This window comes from Macaca nemestrina, chromosome 14, assembly GCF_043159975.1.
Source record: "Macaca nemestrina isolate mMacNem1 chromosome 14, mMacNem.hap1, whole genome shotgun sequence".
NCBI lineage: Eukaryota > Metazoa > Chordata > Mammalia > Primates > Cercopithecidae > Macaca > Macaca nemestrina.
Window position 1 is genome coordinate 9012223 of NC_092138.1, and position 26137 is coordinate 9038359.

At 41.2% G+C, this 26137-nt stretch overlaps 1 long non-coding RNA gene across 3 annotated transcripts in view; it reads left to right on the forward strand.

Annotated features, from left to right (window-relative positions):
• The window catches only part of LOC105498799 (uncharacterized), a 38073-nt gene extending 12584 nt beyond the window's left edge, over positions 1-25489 (forward strand). For 2 of the 3 annotated variants that reach the window (XR_011612344.1, XR_011612343.1), the window contains one exon: positions 8085-22559. This is a non-coding gene — a long non-coding RNA (uncharacterized lncRNA). The other variant, XR_011612345.1, reaches the window with a different exon arrangement.
• The last annotated feature ends 648 nt before the right edge of the window (positions 25490-26137 follow it).

Below are 26137 nucleotides of genomic sequence, written 5' to 3' on the forward strand. Positions count from 1 at the left end.
TGAATATCTGTTGTCATGATTTTAAATGTCAAATAAAAACTTTAAAAAATTAATATAGTTGCCGGGCACAGTGGCTCATGCCTGTAATCCCAGCACTTTGGGAGGCCGAGGCAGGAGGATCATGAGGTCAAGAGATTGAGACCATCCTGTCCAACATGGTGAAACCCCTTCTCTACTGAAGATAGAAAAATTAGCTGGGCTTGGTGGTACGTGCCTGTAGTCTCAGCTACTCGGGAGGCTGAAGCAGGAGAATCACCTGAACCTGGGAGGCAGAGGTTGCAGTGAGCCGAGATGGTGCCACTGCATGTCAGGCTGGCGACAGAGCAAGACTTGACTCCATCTCTAAATAAATAAATAAATAAATAAATATTAATATAGTGATAATATACATGTCCTATGTTTGCTATTAAATTAAGACCAAGAACAATGCCCAGATTGATCCCTTAAGTAATTAAATTTTGAACTATGCAATACAGTTTAGTGTGTCTTTGGAAAACAATGTTAGAGCTGGAGAACATACCTAAGAATTAAAACTTAAACTATAAATAGTACTAGTGTATCTTAGCACAGCTAACTGGGACATCTAGCAAAAGCGCGCACACAATAAAACCCCATAATTTTGCTTCAACAGAAGAATAAAGTAAAATGGCAATATACACAGTATTACTTTGCTTAACATTTTCCTTAAAAATATTTTATTTAAGTGCTTATTTTTCTTAGGCCAATTAATTAATTAGAGCTCTTTTTAATAGATATTGCAAACATAACACATATGTAGCCACACAGACAACCAGAAGAACAGTAGTTAAAAGATTTACATTTGCTAATTCCCTAATTGGATTATTGACTTCCAGGTGAGGCCATTTAAGAACAGGGCTAGGCACGGGGCGCGGTGGCTCATGCCCATAATCCCAGCACTTTGGAAGGCTGAGGCGGGTGGATCATGAGGTCAGGAGATGGAGACCTTCCTGGCTAACATGATGAAAACCCATCTCTGCTAAAAGTACAAAAAATTAGCCAGGCATGGTAGTCCCAGCTACTAGGGAGGCTGAGGCAGGAGAACTGCTTGAACCTGGGAGGTGGAGGTTGCAGTGAGCCAAGATCACGCCACTGCACTCTAGCCTGGGAGACAGCGAGACCTTCTCAAAAAAAAAAAAAAAAAAAAAAAAAAAAATTGCAGGGCTAGGAAAACAATTTTCAGGGCTTATTAAACAAGCGTAGCTAGAAGACAAAGACGGATTTTGAGAGGTACTTATTCACCTTTAATTCTAGGGACTCCACAAGGAAAACAGATTTTTCCCAAAATGGGATTTGTGGTGCCTTTTCTGTTTTCCAAGGGAGTCCCAGGCCACCAGAAGTTTTTCTAGAGTCTTTTAAGCATGCACCAAGAGTGGCAAGACAGAGTGGAGAAAAGTAATTTTAACTGAGAGAAACAAACCTTTTTTAGGAAAACAAGATTTATGAAGAGAAAAACGTAAAGGCCTTTTGAATATTCTTAGCTTTTATATCCGTTTTAATTAAGCTGAGCACTCTATTTTATTAAGGGTGAGGGGGGAGGTTAGAATTATATAAATGTTATGCCAAGTTAAATTAAAGGATTGGGTTATGTGCAGGAATTCCGTTTGATAATGCGAGGGATTTTTAGGGAAAGATCCCAGAAGCTGTTCGATCTGCCACAAATCAGACTTGGAGAGGGGGACATGCACGCGAGCAGTGCCTTTAACCCTGGCCACTTCCTGGAGAGGGAGAATGGCAGAGGAGCTTTGACTTCTTGGGGTAGTTTTTGAAAAGGTGGAGAAGGAGGAGGGGTGGGGTTTAAAGTAGAAGAAAGCCTGAATATGGAGAACCTCTTGCCATTTGCTTTTGCTGGTGATAAAGTTGTTAGGGTCCCTGAGAATTTGAAAGTTAAAGGTGCCATATTTGGGCCATTGGCTGTTATTATCTAGTCTGTATTGGGGCCAAGCCATGTTGCAGTAGAAAATCAAACACTTTGGCTTTAGGGTCCCTCATAAACCAAGTTTGGCGAGGTTGTGAAGACAACAATTCAAGGGGGAGGATGTAGGAATGTGAGATTGTTTGGCACCCAAAAGGACTGGTAAAAGGAAGCCAGGGTTGGTCTGTTTTTTTCTAGGTGTCCCCAGACAAAAGACAGAGACCCAGAACCCTCTTTCTGAAAGAGACCAGTTAGGCTGAGAAGGAACTCGGCGTCCCCAAGATTTCCTCTATCTTAGTTCCATTGGTCCTCTGAGGACCTGGATGGCAGGCCGGACTTTCTCCGGTACCAGGAGGAAGCCTGGAGAAGGCAGATCTTACCAGTGGGCTGAATTAGTGTCTGATGTTGGATGTTCTGGTTGGAATTGGCAAAGGGCCTCCCAGACTGGAGCCACGTGAAAGGGAGAGAGAGAGAGAAAAGAGGGAGGAAGAGTGAGCAAGGGTTAGGGAGTGAAAAACCTGTTGCGAGTGGTCAGAGGTGGATTCCTGAAACCTGAGGGTTTTGAGAGCCCTGGCCTGAGCCTCGCAGTTCCCTTCAGGTTAGTTGTCCTTCTCATGCAAATTGCTTGAAAAGTGAAGTGGGAGAAAAGATGGGGAGGGTGGCCAGAGACCCTTAGGATCCAGGAGTTAACTTAGGATCAGCTGCCATTGCCCACTGCTTCCTGGGTTGCAAGAGAGCCTCTGCCCCCAACACCCGTCCTGGGTTTCGGCAGCAAATGTAAGAAAGAAAGAGGAGAGAAACATGAAGGGTGGCTTGACAGTCAACAGGTTTATTTCAAACCTGGGAGGGACTTCTGACAGACTAAGGGTTTTTAAGGATTCAGGGTGAGAGAGTTTATCAGAGGCATGGACTGCTTCTGTGTCTCTTTGTTGTGCTTATCTGAGAGGGAGAGTTGTGTGTCTGTTCCCATACATCTTTCTGCAGCTGCAGGCATATCCCTCGAGACTGCTTTTAGCTTCCCTATCTTAATGCACCTGAAGGGAAAGGAATGTGCTTATTAAGGCCCACGGTTTTACTGGGGCCCATTGTATGAGGGTGAAGTTTGGCAGTTACCCAAGAGACTTTCCCTCCCACCTCCCTCTGTGCCCGAGCTGTCTTATCTGTGTTTTACTGTCTGTTCCTTCTGTCTGCTTTAGTTAGGAGAGAAGTGATTTCCTTGAAATGCATGAGGCTAGAAAGGGAGCTGGACCCTAAAGTGGCGGTGTTTGTCCCTGATGACTGTGCTCCTGCTGTATCACCTACAGCACGAAATGGAGCACCTAATGTGACCAAGAAAAATGAGGATAGGAACTGTCCAACCACCCCTTGGAATCCTGAGGAGGAATAAATCATTGTTTTAAGTCGCTAATTTTGGGGGACAGTTTATTATGCACAATAGACAACTGATACATTCCCCTTTTATCTTTGTTCTTAATTCAAGTCTCATAGAAGTATGTCTGATTGAGGAATACCTAATTACATCCAAAATCACAGTTGCAATGAAATCCATGAGGTGCTTTGACTTTTCCAACCTCTGAAGCATTGGAAGGGCATTAGAATAGGCCATGAAGGAAACACATGAACTATATACTAATTTGAAAACCTAGGTAAGATAGATCTTTAAGCAAGCTGGTCTACATACTAGAAAAAGAGGGGGAAAAGTCCAACTCACAAAATGAGGCTAGCATAACCTTTACTCCAGAATCAGAGAGAGGAAATAGTACAAGAAAAGCACATTTTAAAACACATATGTGAATTTCACTAACTAAACCCAACATTGCATTAAAAATGGCATCATTATTAAGTAAGATTTTTCTCAAAAACTCAATGGTAATGAATTTATGGCAGTGAGCCAAACTATCAGTGTAATTCACGCATTAATAGAAGAAAAAAGAAATATAATGTTAATATACGCAGAAAAAGCAACTGATGAAGCCGAACCATGATTTATAATAAAAATTATCAGACTAGAGGGAAATGATCTTATTTTGTAAAAGCTACATACAAAACTCTATAGCAAACATATTAATGGAGAAACTTTAGGCACATCCCCTTTAAGACTGGAAATATTACAACGATGCCCATTGTTACCGCATACAAATATGATCATTTTCTATGTATACCATCATGTGAAAAAAATTGCAAGCACTGGTGTAAAGTATCTAAGACTTAACCTAGCAATGAATGCACAAGATCTTTATGAAGACAACAAAAGAGGATCTGTATAAATGTAGGAATGTAACTCATTTATGGTACTGCCAACGTAATATTGTGAGATGTCAATACTCCCTACAAATTCATTGCAATCCCAATGAAAATTCCAGAGAGTTGTTTGAGAACGTTGAAAAACATATTCTAAAATTTATATAGAGGAATAAAGAAATAGCTAAATCACAAATCCACAAATAGCTAAATCAATTTTGAAATGATTCTGAAATCTGGAAAAACATATAAAACAATGCAACAGAATAAGGAATGTAGAAATAGATGCATGTGTATGGGGAGTGGCTATTTGATAAGAATGATTCCAAATACCCAGTGAAGAAAGTATATAGTTGAGAAAATTATTCCAATACGTGTAGAAAATGTGACCAAAATTATAGGGCTAATAGCTGACAGTGTTGGAGAATATCTTCGTGATCTTTGGATCACAAAAGGCAGAATGTATATCAGTAACTATTTGGCAAAAAAAAAAAAAAAAAAAAGGATCAAATTTGACTACAAGAAAAGTAAGCATTTTTGTTTAATAGGGACACCTGAGGTCAGGTGCCTGATAAAAGATACTTACAAGGAACTTAAGTCAATACAGAATTAATATCAAAATTTGACCCAGAATTTTTACAAACAAGAGAAAAAATAGAAATATAGCAGAATTTTAGCAAAAGCTAATCCAACAGCATTTTGGCAAAAACTTTAATGGGCAATCCATAGAAGGGAAACATCTGAAAGACTAATAGTATATAGAAGTCATTTATGGCCGGGCACGGTGGCTCACACATGTAATCCCAGTACTTCGGGAGGCCGAAGTGGGCGGATCACCTGAGGTCAGGAGTTCCAGACCAGCCTGGCCAACATGGTGAAACCCGTCTCTACTAAAAGTACAAAAATTAGCTAGACATGGTGGCATGTGCCTGTAATCTCAGCTACTCTGGAGGCAGAGCCAGGAGAATAGCTTGAACCAGGGAGGTGGAAGTTGCAGTGAACCAAGACTGTGCCACTGCACTCCAGCCTGGGCAACAGAATGAGACTCCATCTAAAAAAAAAAAAAAAAAGCCTCATTTGTAATCAGAGAAAGACAAATTAAGACAACTGTGAACTTCTTTACAGCTATCAGAGTGGCAAAAATTAGAAAGTCAGGTATTATCAAGTGTTGGTGAGGACAGCGGAGTACAGGAACCCTCATGGTAGAGGACAAGTTGATACATGCCTTCTGGAAGCAATCTGGCTATGCTTAGTGAAATTAAGTATGCATATTCCCTAGTACATAACAACACCACTTGTGGTTCCATATTCCAGAAAGTAATTCACATAAATTTGTAAGGTTCATGTATCTATAGATATGTAACCCTATAGCTATGTGTCTCTCTATAGAGCAAAATGATTTGATCTAGAAAGTGTTAAGCAAAAAAGTGAAAAATAGATTGAAATTTATAATTTAATGCCATTTACATAAATAAAAGCAACCAGAATTTTTTTTCACACAGAAAATATGTGAAAAATAACAGTAGGTATTTACAATTGTGATAAGGCCCATTAATAAATTAATTCTGCATCATCTGTATGACTTCTTAATTGTAGAGACAAAGTTTTTTGTTGTTGTTCCCATTAGTACTCCTTTAGCTATGGGCCAAAGAAATGAACAAGTCACATTTAACATGTCAAATGAGCCTGGTGTGGTAGCTCATGCCTGTAATCCCAGTACTGTGGGAGGCCGAGGTGGGTGAATGGCTCAAGCCCAGGAGTTTGAGACTAGCTTGAGCAACATAGTGAAACCCTGTCTCTACTAAAAATACAAAAAAATTAGCCAGTGTGGTGGCTCATGACTACAATCCCAGCTACTCAGGAGGCTGAGGTGGGAGGATCACTTGAACCTGGGAAGTCGAGGCAGCAGTGAGCCAAGATCATGCCACTGCCCCCTACCCTGGGCAACAGAGTGAGACCCTGCCTCAAAAAACAAAAACAAAACAAAACAAAACACATCAAATGAAAACCAAGGGTTAAACTAATACACCATATGAAGGTTTTGAATTGTTAGAATGAAGTGTACTTGTAAAGGATTTAATATATCATAGCGCCCATGGTTTTTAAGTGATCTTGACCTCAAAATGAGCCTCTCTCTTTAAGGATCTTTATCATACTCATGCAGTCATGACTGATTTCAGTAAAACATCATCCATCCTTTGTAATTTAACTTAATTTGTTTAGTTTGTTTTGAATTAAATTTTTATTGTTTTTAATTAAAGGACATAAGCCTGATTAATTCTATTTCTGTATGTAAGTAACATAATAAAAATACCCAGCATAAAAATGTGAAGTTAACCCTGGGGATCTGAGAGATTTCTATTCACTTAAAAGTACACACTTAAGTTTGAAAATCTCCACAAGAATGTGCAGTATACTTCTTTGGCTCTGGTGTGTGACACAGCGCCTGGGACAGCATTCAAATTATAGTCTCTGTGGATAGTGTAGGCAGCACACAGCCTGCTGGGCTGTATGCAGAGGTGCTGACAGCCTGCGATGGAACCTCACGCAATCACCTTCAAAAGGGAAACATTTCATGTAAAGTCCTAATAATCACAGATTTATTTGGGTGACAAAGTAAAGTTTTAGATGGATGCAAACATTCTAGGTTGAGGAGCTGACCCCTTGGGATGATTTCATTTAATTAGATTATTTTCCTAGTAGTCCACAGCTGAAATATATTGCCCTGTGGGAAGAGGTTCTGATTTGCCGGTGGAAATGAAGAGGTGGTAATTTTTGATGGTGGGACACTTGGAGGCATCGGACGGGCAGAATAGGATGTAGGCAGGAAGAGATCCGAAAGTTATGCCTGGAAGAAGTATTAAACTTTTGGACAGCTGAGAAAGTGAAGAAGGACAGTGCTGAAAACAAACTTCATTTAAGAAAAAAAATTGCCTTTAATTATCTTCACTTTCCCTTTATTCAATAGCCTTGTCTCCACAGAACTTAGACAGTACTGTTCGTTTTGTATTCATTATCGAATTTGTTATTTCATTCATTAATGAATTTGTTATTCATTATTCTTATGGGCAAAAATCAAGGGTCCTTAACCTGTGATGCAAGGATCCCTTAAGGAGTTCATGGATAGAATCCAGGGAATTCATACCTTTGGGTGGAAAAACATTTCCTGTACTGAAGTTTAGCATTTTCTTCAATTGTGAATGTTGGGGACAAAATGCAGTAGTATTAGTTATATTATTACAGCTTTTGCAAACATCCTGAGATATAATTTTCACTTATCACTACTTCAGAATTAATAGTAGTTACTAGACTTTTTGATAGCTCTCGTTATTTAATCTGTTCAAGAAGCATATATAATACTATGTCACACATATGGTTAAAACATTTTTTTTTTCTTTTCTTTTGAGATGAAGTCTCGCTTTGTCGCCCAGGCTGGAGAGCAGTGGTGCAATCTCGGCTCACTGCAACCTCTGCCTCCTGGGTTCAAGCAATTTTCCTGCTTCAGCCTCCTGAGTAGCTGGGATTACAGGTGCTGTGCCACTACGCCTAGCTAATTTTTTGTATTTTTAGTAGAGATGGGGTTTTGCCATGTTGCCCAGGCTGGTCTGGAACTCCTGAGCTCAGGCAATCTGCCCACCTCAGCCTCCCAAAGTGCCAGGATTACAGGTGTGAGCCACCGCGCCCAGCCTTGGTTTTTAAATATTTTGATAATTTTTGTTATAGACTGAATCACATCCTCCCAAATCCATATGTTGGTGTTCTAAACCCCAATGTGACTGTATTTGGAGATAGGGCTTTTAAAGGTAATTAAGGTTAAATGAGGTCATAAGAGACCCTAATCCAATAGGATTAGTAGTTTTCTAAGCAAAGGATCTCCCCATTTCCCACTCCTTCCCCTTCTCTGCACTAGGAAGCACTAAAGAAAGGCCATGTGAACACACAGCACGAAGATGGCCTTCTGCAAGCCAGAGGCCTCACCAGGAACTGTCAACACCTTGATCTTGGATTCCCAGCCTACAGAAGCATGAGAAAATAAATTTCTGTTGTTTAAGCCACCCATTCTATGGTATTTTGTTATGGCAGCCCAAGCTGCCATACAACTACATTTTCATACAATTGGTTTTGTTTTGAATATGCATTTTATTTTACATATTTAAAATACTGGTCTGAGAAAGGGTCGTAGGCTTCACCAGACTGCCAAAGGAGTGCACGGCATAGAAGTGGACAAGAATCCCTGGGCTCACTGGGTTCTATGGGTGAGGTTGCTGTTTTCCTTGCTTTCCTCTACTTTGGAGGCTGGAAACTAAACCACTCAACTCCCTAGCCTCTCTTGCAGTTAAAAGCAGGCATGTGTCTGAGCTCTGGTCAGTGAGGGATAAGAGGGACCTGATGTTCCATGGGAGGAATTTCTTTCTGGAATAGAATGAAAAAGCCTTTTGAGCATAGACATTTTTGCCTTTCTTTGCCTGTCTTTCTGCCTGGATCATGATGCAGTGTCTAGATGTGGAAAACAATTTTGCAATTCTGGAAGTTGCATGTCAAACAGAGCAGCCTAGACAGCATGCTGGAGCTGATGCATTGGTCTTGGCTGACCACTTCTGGGTGCTCTGTCAAATGAGAAAACTCAACATATTTGGTCAAGCCTCTGTAATTCCATGTCTGTTATTTGAAGCTGAAAGTAAAGCTAACTGATAATCCTGGCAAATTAAGACTCATGTTTAGCAGTATTTCTCAAACTGGGATCGCTGGACACCCAGAGTCCATGGATATGTTCTTGAGAATTTGAGAGCTCTGCAAGAATTCTTTCAGTGTTGTGTGCTCATGTTGATGATAATCCAAAATATATACATAGAAATAAGAAAGAAAAAATAATATATACACATAGATTTGTCTGTTATAAACACTAAAGTCTCTTAATCTTGTTTTATTTATTTATTTTTTTGAGACAGAGTCTCACTCTTATCACCCAGGCTGGAGTGCAATGGCAAGATCTTGGCTCACTGCAGCCTTCGCCTCCCGGGTTCAAGTGATTCTCATGCCTCAGCCTCCTGAATAGCTGGGATTACAGGTGCATGCCACTATGCCCAACTAATTTTTTTGTATTTTTGGTAGAAACGGGTTTTCACCATGTTGGCCAGGCTGATCTTGAACTCCTGACCTCAAGTGATCTCCCCGCCTCAGCCTCCCAAAATGCTGGGATTACAGACGTGAGCCACCACGCCCGGCTAGCCTCTTAGTCTTAATAGGTGATATTTGCACTTATGAGACATTTTTATAGACTAAGACTTTAAGTCTGTGTTTTTCAAGTTGGATCTATTGCAGAGATGTGGGCATGCATTTATAGGCATCCTTGAGAAATTATTTTCATCCTAATAATAGGTCCCTATTACTGAGTTGTAGAAAACCTGATTCATGACAAAATACCTGGGAAAAATTCAGTTTGAGTTCCAAACTAACGATTTAAAAATGAACATCCAGAAAGCAATCCCATTCGTCAATCAAGGACATCCATAGCAGAGTTAAGACCATGGGTTTTGAAGTCCACAGATCTGGACCCAAGTGCTGACTTAAGTGCACTTACTGGCTCGGTGGCCCTTGACATATTCTGGAAGTTTACGGACCTTCAACGTGTTCATGTGGGATGACAATTTTCCTTACTTTACAGAGTTGTTGTGGCAATTAAGTGAAGTGATGAGTATCAAGCGCTTCACAGAGTACGGTACACAACAGGCATGCAATAAATGCTGATTACCATTCCGGTTTTTTTTTTTTTTTTTTTTTTTTTGAGATGGAGCTTCACTCTTGTTGCCCAGGCTGGAGTGCAATGGTGCAATCTCGGCTCACCGCAACCTCTGCCTCCTGGGTTCAAACGATTCTCCTGCCTCAGCCTCCCGAGTAGCTGGGATTACAGGCATGTGCCACCATACCCAGCTAATTTTGTATTTTTAGTAGAGATGGGATTTTTCCATGTTGGTAAGGCTGATCTCGAACTCCCAACTTCAGGTGATGCTGCCCTCCTTGGCCTCCCCAAGTGCTGGGATTATAGGCGTGAGCCACTGCACCTGGCACCATTCCAGTTTGATATCAATTAATACCTAGTGAAGAATCACTGAGATTACAATTGCTTTTTTTTCTTTCTTTTTCTTTCTTGTTTTTTTTTTTTTTTGTTTTTTTTTTGAGACGGAGTCTTGCAATGGTGGGATCTCAGCATGTGCTACCACACCCGGCTAATTTTTTGTATTTTTAGTAGAGACAGGGTTTCACTATGTTGGCCAGGCTGGTCTTGAACTCCTGGCCTCATGATCTGCCTGCCTTGGCTTCCCAAAATGCTAGGATTACAGGCATGAGCCACCGTGCCTGGCCTAGAATCACTTTTTATTATTGGCTAAAGTCGTGGGATAGAGAAGGTGAATAGCAAAATAGAAAGAAAAGGGGGAAAAGGTAGAAGGCAAGGGGAAAACTATTTGTTTTAGATCTTTATCCTGGTCCTGTCAGTGATCTGGTAATTGGAAGGATCAAAATTAGGCCAAACTTGGTAATTGGGCCAAAATTTAACCAAAGTTTGTGGCAAGAAGACCTGGGGCAGAGTTATGTGACTAAATCATTTGGAATATGCCCAGAGCCCAAGAATGTTGATGCCCAATTTGAATGCTAACCAGAAGTCCCTCACTGTAGAAGATTGTAAGGTGGTTGTTTTTTGCCCCTGACACCAAATATTGATGTATTTTCCAACACCAATTCTCTGACACCAACCCAGTGTTCAACAATTCAATTATATTCTGTCACTAATTCCTGCAGCTATCAGCAGGCCCCACAGGTAAAGACCTCAGTCTCACAAGATTGCCCCCCAACTTCAGTTGCCAGCTACAGTGGGGTGTTCAGACTATCCACACTTCTGCCTGACTGACTGCAGATTTAGGGGTTCCCATGACCCTTTTCTCAGTTTTGGTAATTTGCTTAAACTGCTCATCAGAACTCAGGTAGACATTTTACTTAACGTTTCCCGGTTTATTATAAAGGCTACAACTCAGAGACAGCCAAATGAAAGCGATGCGTAGAGCAAGGTATGCCGGGTAGTTGGTGGCACAGAACTTCCAGGCTCTCTCTAGGCATGCCACCCTCCTGGCACCTCCATGTGTTCACTGACCCAGAAACTCATTGCCTACCATTTAGGAGGCTTTATAACCCATTTTCAGGCCCCTTCCATCCGTGGGAGGCCAGTGGGTGAGAGGCTGAGAGTTCCCACCCTCTTTAGTCTTTCTAGTAACCAGAGGCTAGTTAGAACCACCCTGAGTCACTGCAGTAACATAAACTCAGGTGTAGTACTAGATGTAGTGGAAGATGACTTGTTATGACTAACAACAGAAACTCCCCTCACTCAGGAAATTCCCAGGGTTTCAGGAGCCCTGTGCCAGGAATAGAGTACAAAAATCAAATAGGTTTGTGTATATCACAGAAAGATTCCAGGTAAACTGGATGACTGTTTAGTCCATTTATGCTGCTGGAACAGAATACCTAAGACTGGGTAGTTCATAAAGAATAGACATTTATTTCTCACAATTTTGGAGGCTGTCTGATGGGGGCCTGATCTCTGCTTACAAGATGGCACCTTGAACACAGCATCCTGCAGAAGAACACTTCTTCACGTAGCCAAAGAATTGTTGGGGGTGGGAACCAAACTCACCCTTGTATAGTGAACCCACTCCCACAATAATGGTATTAACTCATTCACAAGGGCAGAGTCCTCTTGGCCTGATCACCACTTAAGGGGCCACCTCTTGGCTGGGCGCAGTGGCTCATGCCTGTAATCTCAGCACTTTGGGAGGCTGAGGTGGGTGGATTATGAAGTCAGGAGATCGAGACCATCCTGGCTAGCACGGTGAAACCCTGTATCTACTAAAAATACACACACACACACACACACACACACACACACACACACACACACAAATAGGCGGGTGTGGTAGTGGACCCCTGTAGTCCCAGCTGCTTGGGAAGCTGAGGCAGGAGAATGGCGTGAACCCAGGGGGCGGAGCTTGCAGTGAGCTGAGATTGCACCACTGCACTCCTGCCTGGGCGACAGAGCGAGACTCCGTCTCAAAAAAATGGGGGACCACCTCTTAATACTATTACATTGGCAGTAAGTTTCCAACACATAGGCTTGCTGGAAACACATTCAAACCGTTGCAATGACCAATTATAAGAAGATTCTTCTGCTATCTTGGACTAAAAAACATGGACATTTATTTATAAGTCACACCTGACCATCATGGAGTCCCCAGTTTGCCAACAAGATAATTCAGTCTGTAGCCCCCAACTTGGCATCACATCTCACCTCAGGATGCACTTGTGAGATGTCATGTTGGGTTGTGCTTCACTGGGGAGTACGGAGGTGCTCAATCTGAAGGCTCACAAGCAATGCACAACCATGTTTGGTTAGAAACCTCTTGGGAATATTTGGAAAGAAGGTTCTAGATGTATATTGGCAAGGCAAGGGGTTTCCCAACTTCAGTCTTCACTCTTTGAGATTCTTGGGCTGCTAGTCCAGGGGTCTTTATTCCTGGACCACAGGAGGTGATAATGCAACTTAGAATAAGAACAGCTCCTTGGTTTTTTTGCAGGAAAGTGAATTTTGAGTAGAGACACCCAGAGATGGAAGGCAGCTAGAATCACAGCAACCTTAGGCAACAGTGTAAGAATTCTCGTTCCTGAGAATTTTGGGTTTCTGTGGCTCTCTCCCCTTGGCCTGATTGTTCAGATTGACCAACAATTTCATGAGTTACCTTCTACTGCTCCAGCGAATTTCTTTTTTGATCCAGTTAGGCCAAGGTTAATACCTGCACCAAATAACAATTGATTATTGAAGTTAATCATTTATATGTTAGTCTTAACATATAAGGTTGTGTATATCATGAGGGCAAGATCAGGTCCTGTTCATTTTTTTCTTTCCAGGGTCTGCACAATGCTTGGTTTATAGAAGGCACTGAATAGGTCCTAATTGTATTAATATATACGATTTTTCTTTGCCTGATCTTTGGCAAATTCATTTGTCTATTACTTAAGTGGACCTCTTTGTCCCCACCTATACTTTTCCTTCTGGTGCTACTTTTGATCTGAAATAGCCACAGAAAACCAAGTGAGAAGAGTGAGTGTGCTCTGAGGTTTTGAGGGACTCATATGAGGATTATAGTAAAAGAATTTTATGTTATTTATTCTCACTATCCGGATACCTTTTACTCTGAATTTCTGCCAGCATGCTGATTTGTTGAGATTTGCAAGACTAGAATTTTCCAGCAGAGCAGAGTATCGTTAGAGCTTATATTTCAAGCTTCTCTAGAACTGGCAACCTCCTTGGAGTGACTCTTGAAGGCAATACCCTATTCCCAGGTAGTGGCAATGGGAAATCATTTGTCTGAGAGTCGTGGACACAGGGGGGAAGTCTTCGAATTCAGCCTGGGGCCATCTTCTATTCCAGGAAATGTTGGCTGTTTATTCTAGTTAAATTTGTTCACGCTTTTCAGGTCCCAGCTGTAGTCTTCCGAGATAGTTGAAAATTAGCTAGTCTAAAACATGATTCTGGCAACCAGTAAAATGAGAAAGTAGAAACTATTTATGAAGACAATACTTAAATTACGTATTTCAAATATGTAAATGTATTTGCTCTTTTAAATTTTATTTGCACTTAGTGCTTTTTAATCCAAGTCCATTTTTGTTTTAAACTCCACTGCTCCAACTTACGTAGCATTATTCTGTGCTGTAGTTACACATATTACGTTAGTTACTGTTAATTTACTTCATTATGCTTTAATGGTTTACTCTTTCTGAGAATTCAGTGAAGATTTACTTTCTAACAATACCTACTAGAATATTACCAAAATGAAGAGTATCGGCCAAGGAGTAAGGAATAACAGAGCCACAGGCAGCTCCAAGTCCAGCTTGTAGAGCTCCAGGCTCAGAACATGGGATTGCCAGACCTGCCAAGTGGCCCCTTCTGTGTTGGAGAAAAGCAGGCTCAAGGAAAAGACAAACTTGAGGCCTAGCCTCTTAACGTCCATGTGAAAGCAAGAGGCCAGGTGAAGTTTTTGGAGTGGCCTGACTTGAGTACTATTTTATATGAGATGTTTACTTGGGAGACAGGTTGTTTGTTCTTCACAAGATGAGGTGAGGAAGGCATTTTTGTGTGCACTGAATTTCAGATCCTCAGGGCTCATAGATAATTTTCCATGGAACAGGAGATTGAGAAGGGGGTTCCTCATGGGTGCTACCAGGATGACAGTTTGCCCAGAAACATTTCTTTAGCTGGGGAGAGGGCGTCTGAGAGTTAGTTATGCTTTTGTGTGTGTGTGTGTGTGTGTGTGTGTGTGTGTGTCTGTGTGTGTGTGTGTGAGAGAGAGAGAGATGGAGTCTCACTCTTGTTCAGGCTGGAGTGCAGTGGTATAATCTCAGCTCACTGCAACCTCTGCCTCCTGGGTTCAAGTGATTCTCCTGCCTCAGCTTCCCAAGTAGCTAGGATTACAGGTGCCTGTCACAACACCCAGCGAATTTTTGTACTTTTAGTAGAGACAGAGTTTCGCCATATTGGCCAGGCTGGTCTCAAACTCCTGACCTCAAGTGATCTGCCTGCCTTGGCCTCCCAAACTGCTGGGATTACAGGCGTGAACCACCGTGCCTGGTCAGTTATACTTTAAAGATTGAGAAAGTCTTGACCTGTTTCATACTGCTATAACAAAATACCTGACATTGGGAAATCTACAAGAACAGAAATTTATCACGGTTCTGGAGGCTGGGGCATACAAGATCAAGGCACCAGCATCTGATGAGAGCCTTGCTGTGTTCTCACACGGCAGAAGGTAGAAGGGCAAAAGGGGAAAAACTCTGTCCTCACACTGCAGAAAAGCAGAAGAGAGAGAACCCACTTCTGCAAGCCCTTTTTAGAACCACATTAATCTGTTCATGAGGGCAGAGCCGTCATGACCTAAGCATCTCCCATTTAGGCTTCACCCATCAACATTGCTGCATTGGGATTAATTTTCCAACTCCTGAATTTTGGCGGACATATTCGCACAATAGCAAACGATCATGAAGGCTTAACCCTAGTATGTGCCAGGACCACCCAAAGGATTCGTTATAAATGCAGGTTCCTGGGGCCTGCCCCTGAGGGATTCTGATTTAGCAGAACCCAAAAACCTGCATTCTTAATAAGCATGCCATGTGATTTTGGGTTGTGGATGTTCACTGGATCACACTTTGAGAAATGTCATGAGTATGACTTTACAGATTTAAGGTTCGTGCTCAAGATTTTGTCCTTCAAACCTTTTGTTAGCCTTGGAATATAGTCAAGAGCGATCAAGAAGGGAAATGAGTTGGGAGGCTGAGGCAGGCGGATCGCGAGGTCAGGAGATCGAACCATCCTGGCTAACACGGTGAAACCTCATCTCTAGTAAAAATACAAAAAATTAGCCAGGCATGGTGGTGGGCACCTGGTAGTCCCAGCTACTCAGGAGGCTGAGGCAGAAGAATGGCGTGAACCTGGGAGGTGGAGCTTGCAATGAGCCGAGATTGTGCCACTGCACTCCAGCCTGGGCAACAGAGCGAGACTCCGTCTCAGGAAAAAAAAAAAAAAAAAAGAAGGGAAATGAGGAGATCCACAGGTTCCCTCTCCAACATTAATAGTCCATGTCAACTAGTAAAGCTTTGCATACTGCCCCTGCACTCTTTGCCCTGCTGCTGGTTCTTCCTGATTTCTGGGGACAGATGGAAATCCTGACAAAAGTGAGAATGAGGACTGGAAACAGCAAGTAGGATGATATGCATTCTTGGTCACCACTTGTTGTCCTCCACAGCCCTTGGCCTCAGTGCTAGCTGTCTTCCTGCCAACAGGATGATACACCCAACAGGTAGAAATGCTTGCCTGGCCTCTAACAAATTTTCAACAACATGATACAAATCAAAAGCTCTTGTGTACACTGATCATGTGGGTGAGTTCAGATTGATCACGTGGTTGCATTTTAATTCACTACATTGAAAATTAAATTTTATCTTTTGAAATATTTGTTCCCTACAGTGAGTCAGTGTAATAAATGTAATCTGAAGACCAACCGATCCTTTCCTAATTTAGATGACTTAGAAGGTTTAGCCAATGTTGTTAATGTAATTACTTCTTTTGAGGCAGTGTTCCCTCCAAGTTCAAGGAGAAATGAAGAAAAATGTATCTTGAAAATAAGGTCTGGGGCGCAGTAGCTCTTGCCTGTAATCCCAGCACTTTAGGAGGTTGAGGTGAGAGGATAGCTTGAACTCAGAAGGTCAAAACCAGCCTGAGCAACGTGGTGAAATCTTGCCTCTAATTGAAAAAAAAATTCGCCAGGCATGGTAGCATGCGCCTATAGTCCCAGCATCTCGGGAGGCTGGGGCAGGAGAATCACTTGAGCTCAGGAGGTTGAGGCTGCAGTGAGCTATGATCATGCCACTGCACTCCAGCCTGAGCAACAGAGTGAGACTCTGTCTTAAAAGAAAAAAGAAAAAGAAAACATAACAACTTTAAAAAAAAAAAAATCAGGAAGATGTAATGTAGAAGAAACACATGAATAAACTTATTTTAGGAATCAAAGTGACTTCAAGTGGGAAGTCTCTAACCCTACCAGCAATGAGTCATATGTGCCATGTTTGTACCAGATTATTTCTGCAGTGACATTTAAAATTAAAAACATTACCTGTGAATACAATATGATCCTTTTTCTTTTTCTACAACATGTTTCATATATATTTTAAGTGCTAAGACAAATACAAATGTATATGCTAAGAAAAGTCAACTCTACTAATACAAATAATATTTTTTATAGAATCCTAAAGGATAATCTCAAATTTAATTTTGTTATTCAGAGGAAGCTTTTATATTTAAAAAAAAGTCGTTTAGTTTTCAAAATCATCCCAGAAAGCAATTCTAGATAACATCTGTAACTCTATAAGGTGACCAACCATTCTAGATTTGCCTGAGGGTAAAGGGTTTCCTAGGATGGGGTCTTTTATTGGTAAAACAGGGACAGTCCCGGGCAAAATGAGCCAGTCTATGCTCAAATAAGAGCTGGTGTTGGAGGGTGGATGGGTGTGGGGCTCCTAATTTTTTTGCCTGTAGGCATCTGTAGCTTTCCCAATGATTCACACCAGGGGCCTGTTATGGGAAAACATTGTGTGTAAGACAGAAAAGGGCTTGTCCACACTGAGCTTCCAGCTTCCCTTCCATTGGGTGGGTCAGATTCAATATGTAAGCAAATAGGATGATTTTGGGTAGAGATAAGTGGTGGGAAGAAAACAAAGCCTGATGGTGTAACCAATTAACAGATGGGTGGGTGGGCATTGGTTCAGAGCAGGTGTCCAGAAAAGACCCCACTGAGGAGTGGCCTTTGCCCTAACATTTGTATAACGAGAAGGGGACAGTAAGGAAAAGCAGTGCAGGAGACACAGCAGGAGCTAGGCCACCGAGGACCCATGGGGCTTGGTGAAGAATCTGGATTTTATTTTAGATGCAACGGGAAACCATTGAGGCCTGCTAAGCAGGAGGGTGATCTGATGTGGTTTGTGTTTTAATACGCAGTGGTGACTGGTTTGCATTCCTCATATGGCTTAATTGTATGGCTAAGATACACAGACAGTTTCAAGACACACAACCTTTCCTGTGACATGCCCACAGTAACCCACAGAAAATGCATGTCCTTAAAAGTGAATAATACAGTTTTGCTATAGGGACACAAAGAAAAGCCTGCTCTTACTAAGGAAATATTTACAACTCATGAGAAAGGGAAACCTAAATGGTGTTTTTTGGATAGTTTGAGAAAAGCTTGCACAGAGGCAGGAGATATTAAACTACAACAATCAACACTATCATTCTAAAGCCTTACATAAAACATATTTGCGATGAAATCTTGATCTTTTTACCTTATCTCCTTATCCTCTGCAATTCTGATAATAGCCAGGAGAGGGCTTGCTACTCCTATTGTTTATAAACAGTAGCTTAAGATGGACTTTGCTTTTTGCTGAGCGTTTGTAGGCAGTGGTGTTCTTATTTTATTTTATTTTACTTTATTTTGAGATGGGATCTCACTCTGTCACCCACACTGGAGTGCAGTGGTGCGATCTGGGCTCATTGCAACCTCTGCCCCCCCGGGCTCAAGCGATCCTCCCACCTCAGCTTCCTGAGTAGCTAGAACCACAGCCACTACTGCTGGCTAATTTTTTCCTTTAAAAAAATTTTTTTTTGTAGAGACAGCATTTCATGATGTTACCCAGGCTGGTCTTGAACTCCTGGATTCAAGCAATCCAGCCACCTCAGCCTCCCAGAGTGCTGGAATTACAGGCTGAACCACCATGCCCAGCCTGCAGTGGTGTTTTAAGTGAATATTTAACAATGGGCTCTGGGAGGAGTGGAGGAAGCCCTAGTGGCGTTGGCCAATTTTCTTGGTGTAAATCCTCTTCCAGTGTCAGATTTCAAGCTACCAACTGTTTAGTAACAGGCTCACAGGATTTATAATAATTTAACCATGGGGGAATACAGGTCTCCCTGAGCCAACTCCATCATGTCACTGGTTGTAGGGTGTGGGAAGTGAAATGGTGCTGATAGAAGAAGATAATTGGATGTTCTCAGGGAGCAGTAATGAGAAGGAACAGATAACTAGAAAAGCATTATCCTGAGTGTTGGCTTGTCTCATTAATAACTTTCAAACTAACAAAATATTTTTTAAAATAGATAACAGGAAGCAGGAAAAATAGAAATATAAGAAGACACTTTCCTTTAATCCAGTTTTAAAGATACTCAGAAGAATATTATATATCCTTCCTAGGAATAAGTATTAATACTACTAAAATCCTTGAATCATGTGCACTTAATATACATTTCTAAATGAATTTCTAAAGGTAGAACATTGTTTTAACTTGTTATGATTAATTTCATATTTTATGTTACTGGCTTAGTAATCAGTTGAATCCACACAAGAACTTCAGAGAATTGAATTTCTGTTTATTTTGGTGTATTAAAAAATTTGTTTTTTGGTATAAATATGAAGTCCTCAGTATGCTGGATAAGAAGGAAAGTTTATTAATTATTTGATTTTCTAATGATTTGACCCTGTGAACTGGGTATATGTGAAACTTAAAGGAAAAGTTAAAATTAAAAATTAAGAAACAAATATTGGGGCAAAAATAAAAAGAAGATATTAATTTTATTACTCACAAACCAGCATACTGAGAAGTGACATCAGTGAGAAGAGGAGTTTTCAGTTCTTAGTCTTTCACAGACACATCAGTTTTGGCAACTGCCCATGGACAACAGTACCTTTCTGGAAGCCTAGAAGTCCAGCAAAAAGGCTCCAGCACCCCATAGGAGCAAAAAATCTGAGACTAGCAATAAAAAAAAGGGTAAGAAAAACAGTTTCACTTTACTTGCATCAACGTTCCTCCAAAGGCACAGCCCAGTGACAAGAGAGGCCCTCTTAGCCTGTGATTTCTCCTGCAGGGAAAGTTAAAAGTCAAAGTGTAGTGTACTAGTAACTGGCTTCCCCAGCCATGTGGGAGGTTCACTTCCTTTTCACTCTACCTGAAACATTGAAGGCATTGGCACAGCTAAACAGTCTTTGAGTAGTTAGGAGCAGTGAAAAGTGGTGGGAGCTCATAGCAACTGGAACATGGGACTTAGCAAAGGGCCACAGTTTCTACCAACCACGTTGCAAATTTCATCAAGAGGCTCACACACAAACCTTATAGAATGTGGACTATCCCCACAACTAGCTCACATGTGCCCCCAGAACTCTGCACACCTTCCATAGCCAGTGCTCCCCATGCACTCCTGCAGCCCGTGTACAAGTCCCTTCAGATCATGCAAGAACACCTGTAGATAGCCAGCTCAACTCTGCAGAATTAGGAGAAGGCATTTAACCTTGAACACCGGAGGCTGCTTGATGTGGTTTGACTGTTTGCCCACCAAAATCTCATCTTCATGTTAGTTCCCATATCACCATGTATCATGGGAGGGACCAGGTGAAGGTAATCGGATCATTGGGGCAGTTTCTGCCATGCTTTTCTTGTGATAGTAAGTGAGTCTCATGAGATCTTATGTTTTTATAAGTATCTGGCATTTCCCCTGCTGGCACTCAATCCTCTCCTGCTGCCCTGTGAAGAGGTGCCTTCATCATGATTGTGGGTTTCCTAAGGCCTCCCCAGCAATGCAGAACTGTGTCAATCAAACCTCTTTCCTTTATAAATTACCCAGTCTCAGGTAAGTATTTCTTCATAGCAGTGTGAGAACAGATTAATACAGTAAATTGGTACCAAGAGTGGGTTGCTGCTATAAAGATACCCAAAAATGTGGAAGCAACTTTGGACTGGGTAACAGGCAGAGGGTGGAACAGTTAGGAGGACTCAGAAGAAGAAAGGAAGATGTGGGAAAGTGTAGAACTTTCTAAAGGCTTGTTGAATGGTTTTGACCAAAATGCTGGTAGTGATATGGACAATGAAGTTCAGGTGAGGTGGTCTCAGATGGAGATGAAGAGCTGCTTGAGAACTGGAGCAAGGGAGACTCTTGCTATGCTTTAGCAAAGAGACTGGCAGCATTTTTCCCTTGCCCTGGAGATCTGTGGAAATTTGAACTGAGAGAGATGATTTAGGGTATCTGGCAGAAGAAATTTCTAAGCAGCAAAGCATTCAAGAGAAAGCAGAGCATAAAAGTTTGGAAAGTTTGTAGCCTGACAGTGTGATAGAAAAGAAAAACCCATTTTCTGGGGAGAAATTCAAGCCAGCTGCAGAAATTTGCATAAGTAACAAGAAGTCAAATGTTAGTCACCAAGACAATGGGGAAAATGTCTCCAGGGCATGTCAGAGACCTTCATGGCCGCCCCTCCCATCACAGACTCTGATGTCTAGGAGGGAAAAATGCTTTCCTGGGCCAGGCCCAGGTGCACACTGCTCTATGCAGCCTCAGGACATGGTGCTCTGCATCCCAGCTGCTTCAGCTCCAGCAGTGGCTAAAAGGGGCCAAGGTACAGCTTGAGCCATTGCTTCAGAGGGTGCAAGCCCCAAGCCTTGGAAACTTCCACTTGGTGTTGAGACTGTGGGTGCACAGAAGTCAGGAATTGAGGTTTGGGTACTTCCACCTAGATTTCAAAGGGTATATGGAAATGCCTGGATGTCCAGGCAGAAGTGTGCTGTAGGGGTGAAACCCTCATGGAGAACCTCTGCTAGGGTAGTGCAGAAGGGAAATGTGGGGGTTGGAGCCCCATACGGCATCCCCACTGCCTAGTGGAGCTGTGAGAAGAGGGCCACCATCCTCCAGACCCCAGAAAGGTAGATCCACTGACAGCTTGCACCATGCACCTGGAAAAGCTGCAAGCACTCAACCCCAGCCTGTGAAAGCAGCCAGGAGGGGGTGCTGTACTCTGCAAAGCCACATGGGTGGAGCTTCCCAAAGCCATGGGAGCTCACCTCTTGCCTCAGCATGACCTGGATGTGAGACATGGAGTCAAAGGCGATCATTTTGTAACTTAAAGATTTAATGACTGCCCTATTGGATTTTGGACTTGCATGGGGCCTTTAGCCCCTTTGTTTTGGCCAATTTCTCACATTTGGAATAAATGTATTTACACAATGCCTGTACCCCCATTGTATCTAGGAAGTAAGTAACTTGCTTTTGACTTTACAGGCTCATAGGTGGAAGGAAATTGTTTCATCTCAGTTGAGACTTTGGACTTAGACTTTTAGGTTAATGCTGGAATGAGTTAAGACTTTGGGGGACAGTTGGAAGGGCATGATTGTGTTTCTTTTTTAGTGTTGTGTTTCCTTAACTTTTTGTGTTTCTTGAAGTCTTGTATTGTTACTTTCATATTTGAAGAGGTTTTGAAATGTGAGGATATGAGATTTGGGAGGGGCCAGGGGCAGAATGATATGGTTTGGCTGTGTCCCTACCCAAATCTCATCTTTATTTGTAGTTCCCATATCCCCACTTGTCATGGGAGGGACTAGGTAGAGGTAATTGGATCGTGGGGGCAGTTTCCCCCATGCTGTTCTCATGACAGTGAGTAAGTCCCAAGAGATGTGATGGTTTTATAAGCATCTGGCATTTCCCCTGCTGTTACTCATTCTCTCTCCTGCTGCCCTGTTAAGAGGTGTCTTCTGCCATGGTTGTGGGTTTCCTGAGGCCTCCCCAGCAATGCAGAACTGTGAGTCAATTAAACCTCTTTCATTTATAAATTACTCAGTCTTGGGGATTTCTTCATAGCAGTGTGAGAACAGACTAATAAACCACTATACTTGGGAAAATAAACAAAGGGACCTCAGCACATGGCCTGGCTTTGTGAGATTGAGAGAGGGCACACAATCCTAACACTCCCCTTATTCTCCCTTCCCCAAGAGAAAGCAAGAGGACTGGAGTTGGCAGATCCATGGAAAAGGTCTGAGAGACTCTCTGAATCCCTAGCTGGGCGGACTGGTGAAGATTTTTCTTTCCCAAAGCCATTCATTGGAAACTGGGTGAGATGCCTGCCTCTTCAAATATGAAAGTAACAGTGTAAGACTTCAAGAAACATAAAAAGTTAAGGAAACACAGCACTAAAAAAGAAACACAATAATTTTCCAGTAACCATTCCCAAAGAAATGGAGATCTACAAGTTGCTTGACAAAATTTCAAAGTCATTGTTTTTTAAAAACTCAGCAGGCTACAAGAGAACACAAATAGAGAATACTACAAAATGAAGAAAACAATACATTAACAAAGCTGAACGTTCTTTTTTTGAGATAGGGTCTTCCTCTGTTGCCCAGGCTGGAGTGAGTGGCACAATCATGGCTCACTGCAACTTCGACTTCCTAAGCTCAAGTAATCCTCCCACGTCAGCCTCCCTAGTAGCTGGGACTACATGTATGCACTACCATGTTTGGCTAATTTTTGTGTTTTTTGTAGGGATAGGGTTTTGCCATGTTGCCCAGGCTGGTCTCAAACTCCTGGCTCAAGCGATCTGCTTGCCTTGGCCTCCAAAAGTGCTGGAGTTACATGCCTGAGCCACCATGCCAAACCTAGAAGTTCAAAAAAGAGAAATAAATCTTTGAACAGAACCAAATAAAAAATGTAGAGCTAAATAATACAGCAAATGAAATGAAGAATACAATAGAGAGCTTCAACAGCAGACTCAAACAGAAGAAAGAATCTGTGAACTTCAAGACAGGCCATTTGAAATTATTCAGTCAAAGAAGAAAAAGGAAAATAAATAGTGAAGAAAGCCTACGGAATTTACTGGACACCATCAAGTGAATTAATATATACATTATGGAATCCCCACAAGTAAAAGAGAAAGAGAAAGGAGAATAAAATGTATTTTAAAAAATGGCTGAAAACTCCCAAATTTTGGGAGAGAAATGAACATCCAGGTTCATGAAGCTCAAAGCTCTTCAAGTAAGATCAACCCAAAGAAAATCATAATGAGTCACATTATAATCAAATTATCAAAAGATAAAGACAAAGAGATAATTTTGAAAACAGCAAGAAAAAAGTGATTCATCACACTCAAGGGAAACTTCATGAGCCTATCAGCAAAAACTTTGCAGGCCAGGAAAGAATGGGATGCTATATTCAAAGTGTTGAAAGAAAAAACTATCAACTAGGAATATTATAGCTGGAAAAGTTGTCTTTCATAAATGAAGGAGAGATAAAGACTTTCCTAAAGGAAAGTTGTGGGAGTTCATCACCATTATATCTGCCTTACAGGAAATACTAAAGGAAATTTTTAAAGTTGAAATGAAAGATGCTAATTAATAACATGAAAACATATGAAAGTATACAAATCACTGGTAAAGGTAAGTATATAGTCAAATTCAGAATAATACTATAATGGTGGTGCATAAATCACTTGATTATAGCATAAAAGTTAAAAGACAAAAGTAGTAAAAAGAATTAAGCTACAATAACATTATAGATATGCAATATGAAGAGGTATAAACTGGGATGTCAATAACATAAAATGTGAGGATGAAAGGAAGTAAAATATAGAGTTTTTGTATTGAAGTTAAGTTGTTTTCAGCTTATAACTATAAAATGTCTTATGTAAGCCTCATGGTAACCACATAGAAAACATCTCTGGTAGGTATACAAAAGATAAAAGGAAAGGAATTACAGCATACCACTACAAAAAAATTATCAAATCACAAAGGAGACATCAAGAAAGGAAGGAACAAAGATACCACAAAACAAACACAAAATAATTAACAAAATGGTGATATTAAGTCCTTATCTATCAATACTTTAAATGTAAATGAATTAAAGTTTGTAATTAATAAAATAGAGTGTTTGAAATAGAGTGATTGAGTGGATATAAAAACAAGATTCAACAATATGCTGCCTCCAAGGAACTCACTCTAACTTTAAGGACACACAGTAGCTCAAACTGAAATGATGGAAAAAGATATTTCATGCAAATAGCAACCAAAAGAGAGCAGGGGTGGCTATAGTTATAGCGGACAGACTAAACTAAGTCAAAAACTGCTGCAAGACACACAAAAAATGTCACACAATGATAAAGGGATCAATTAATCAGAAGGTATAACAATTGTAAATATATATGCAACCAACATCAGAATACCTAAATATATAAAGCAAATATTAACAGAACTGAAGGGAGAAATATACAGCAATATGGTCATAGTAGGGGACTTTATTTTCCCCTTTTCAACAATGGATAGATCATCCAAAAAGAAAACCAGGCCAGGTTCAGTGGCTCATGCCTGCAATCCCAGCACTTTGGGAGGCTGAGGGGGGCAGATGACTTGAGGCCAGAAATTCAAAACCAACCTGGCCAACATGGCAAAACCCCATCTCTACTAAAAATACAAAAAAAAAAATAGCTGGGCATGGTGGTGCATGCCTGTAATCCAGCTACTCAGGATGCTGAGGTATGAGAATCACTTGAACCCAGGAGGCAGAAGTTGCAGTGAGCTGAGATTGTACCATAGCACTCCAGCCTGGGCAAAAGAGTGAGACTTCATATCAAAAAAAAAAAGCCAGGCGTGGTGGCTCACACCTGTAAACTGTAATCCTACCACTTTGGGAAGCTGAGACAGGTGGATAACCTGAAGACAGGAGTTCGAGACCAGCCTGGCCAGCATGATGAAACCCTCTCTCTACTAAAAATACAAAAAATAGCCAGATGCAGTGGTGGGTGCCTCTAATACCAGCTACGTGGGAGGCTGAGGTAGGAGAATTGCCTGAACCCGTGAGATGGAGGTTGTAGTGAGCCAAGATCGTGCCACTGTACTCCAGCCTGGGTGACAGAGTGAAGCTCCATCTAAAAAAAAAAAAAAAGAAGAAAGAGAGAGAGAGAGGGAGAGACAGAGAGAGAGATGGAGGGAGGGAGGGGGACACAGAGAGAGAGAGAGAGAGAGAGAAAGAAAAGAAAGAAAGAAAGAGAGAAAGAATGAAAGAGAGAAAGAATGAAAGAAAGAAAGAAAGAGAAAGAAACAAAGTCAATAAAGAAACAGTGGACTTGAATCTTGAATAACACTGTAGACCAAATGGGTCTAACAGATACATACAAAATATTCCATCCAACAGCAGCAAAATATACATTCTTCTCAAGTGCACACAGATCATTCTCCAATGGGCCACAAAACAACAGATTCTTTTTGTTAACAGATTTAAAGAACATTGAAACCTTATCAAGTATATCTTTTTCAATCACACTGGCATGAAACTAGAAATAAATAACAGAACAAAAATCAGAAAATTCACAAATATGAAGAAATTAAACAACACACTCCTGAACAACCAATAGATCAAAATGGAAATCAAAAGGCAGATAAAAATTCTCTTGAGACAAATGAAAACAGTGCTACAATATACCAAAATTTATGAGATGCACCCAAAACAGCTTTAAGAGAGTAGTCAATAATGATAAATGTCTACATTAAGAAAAAAGAAAATCTCAAATAAACAACGTA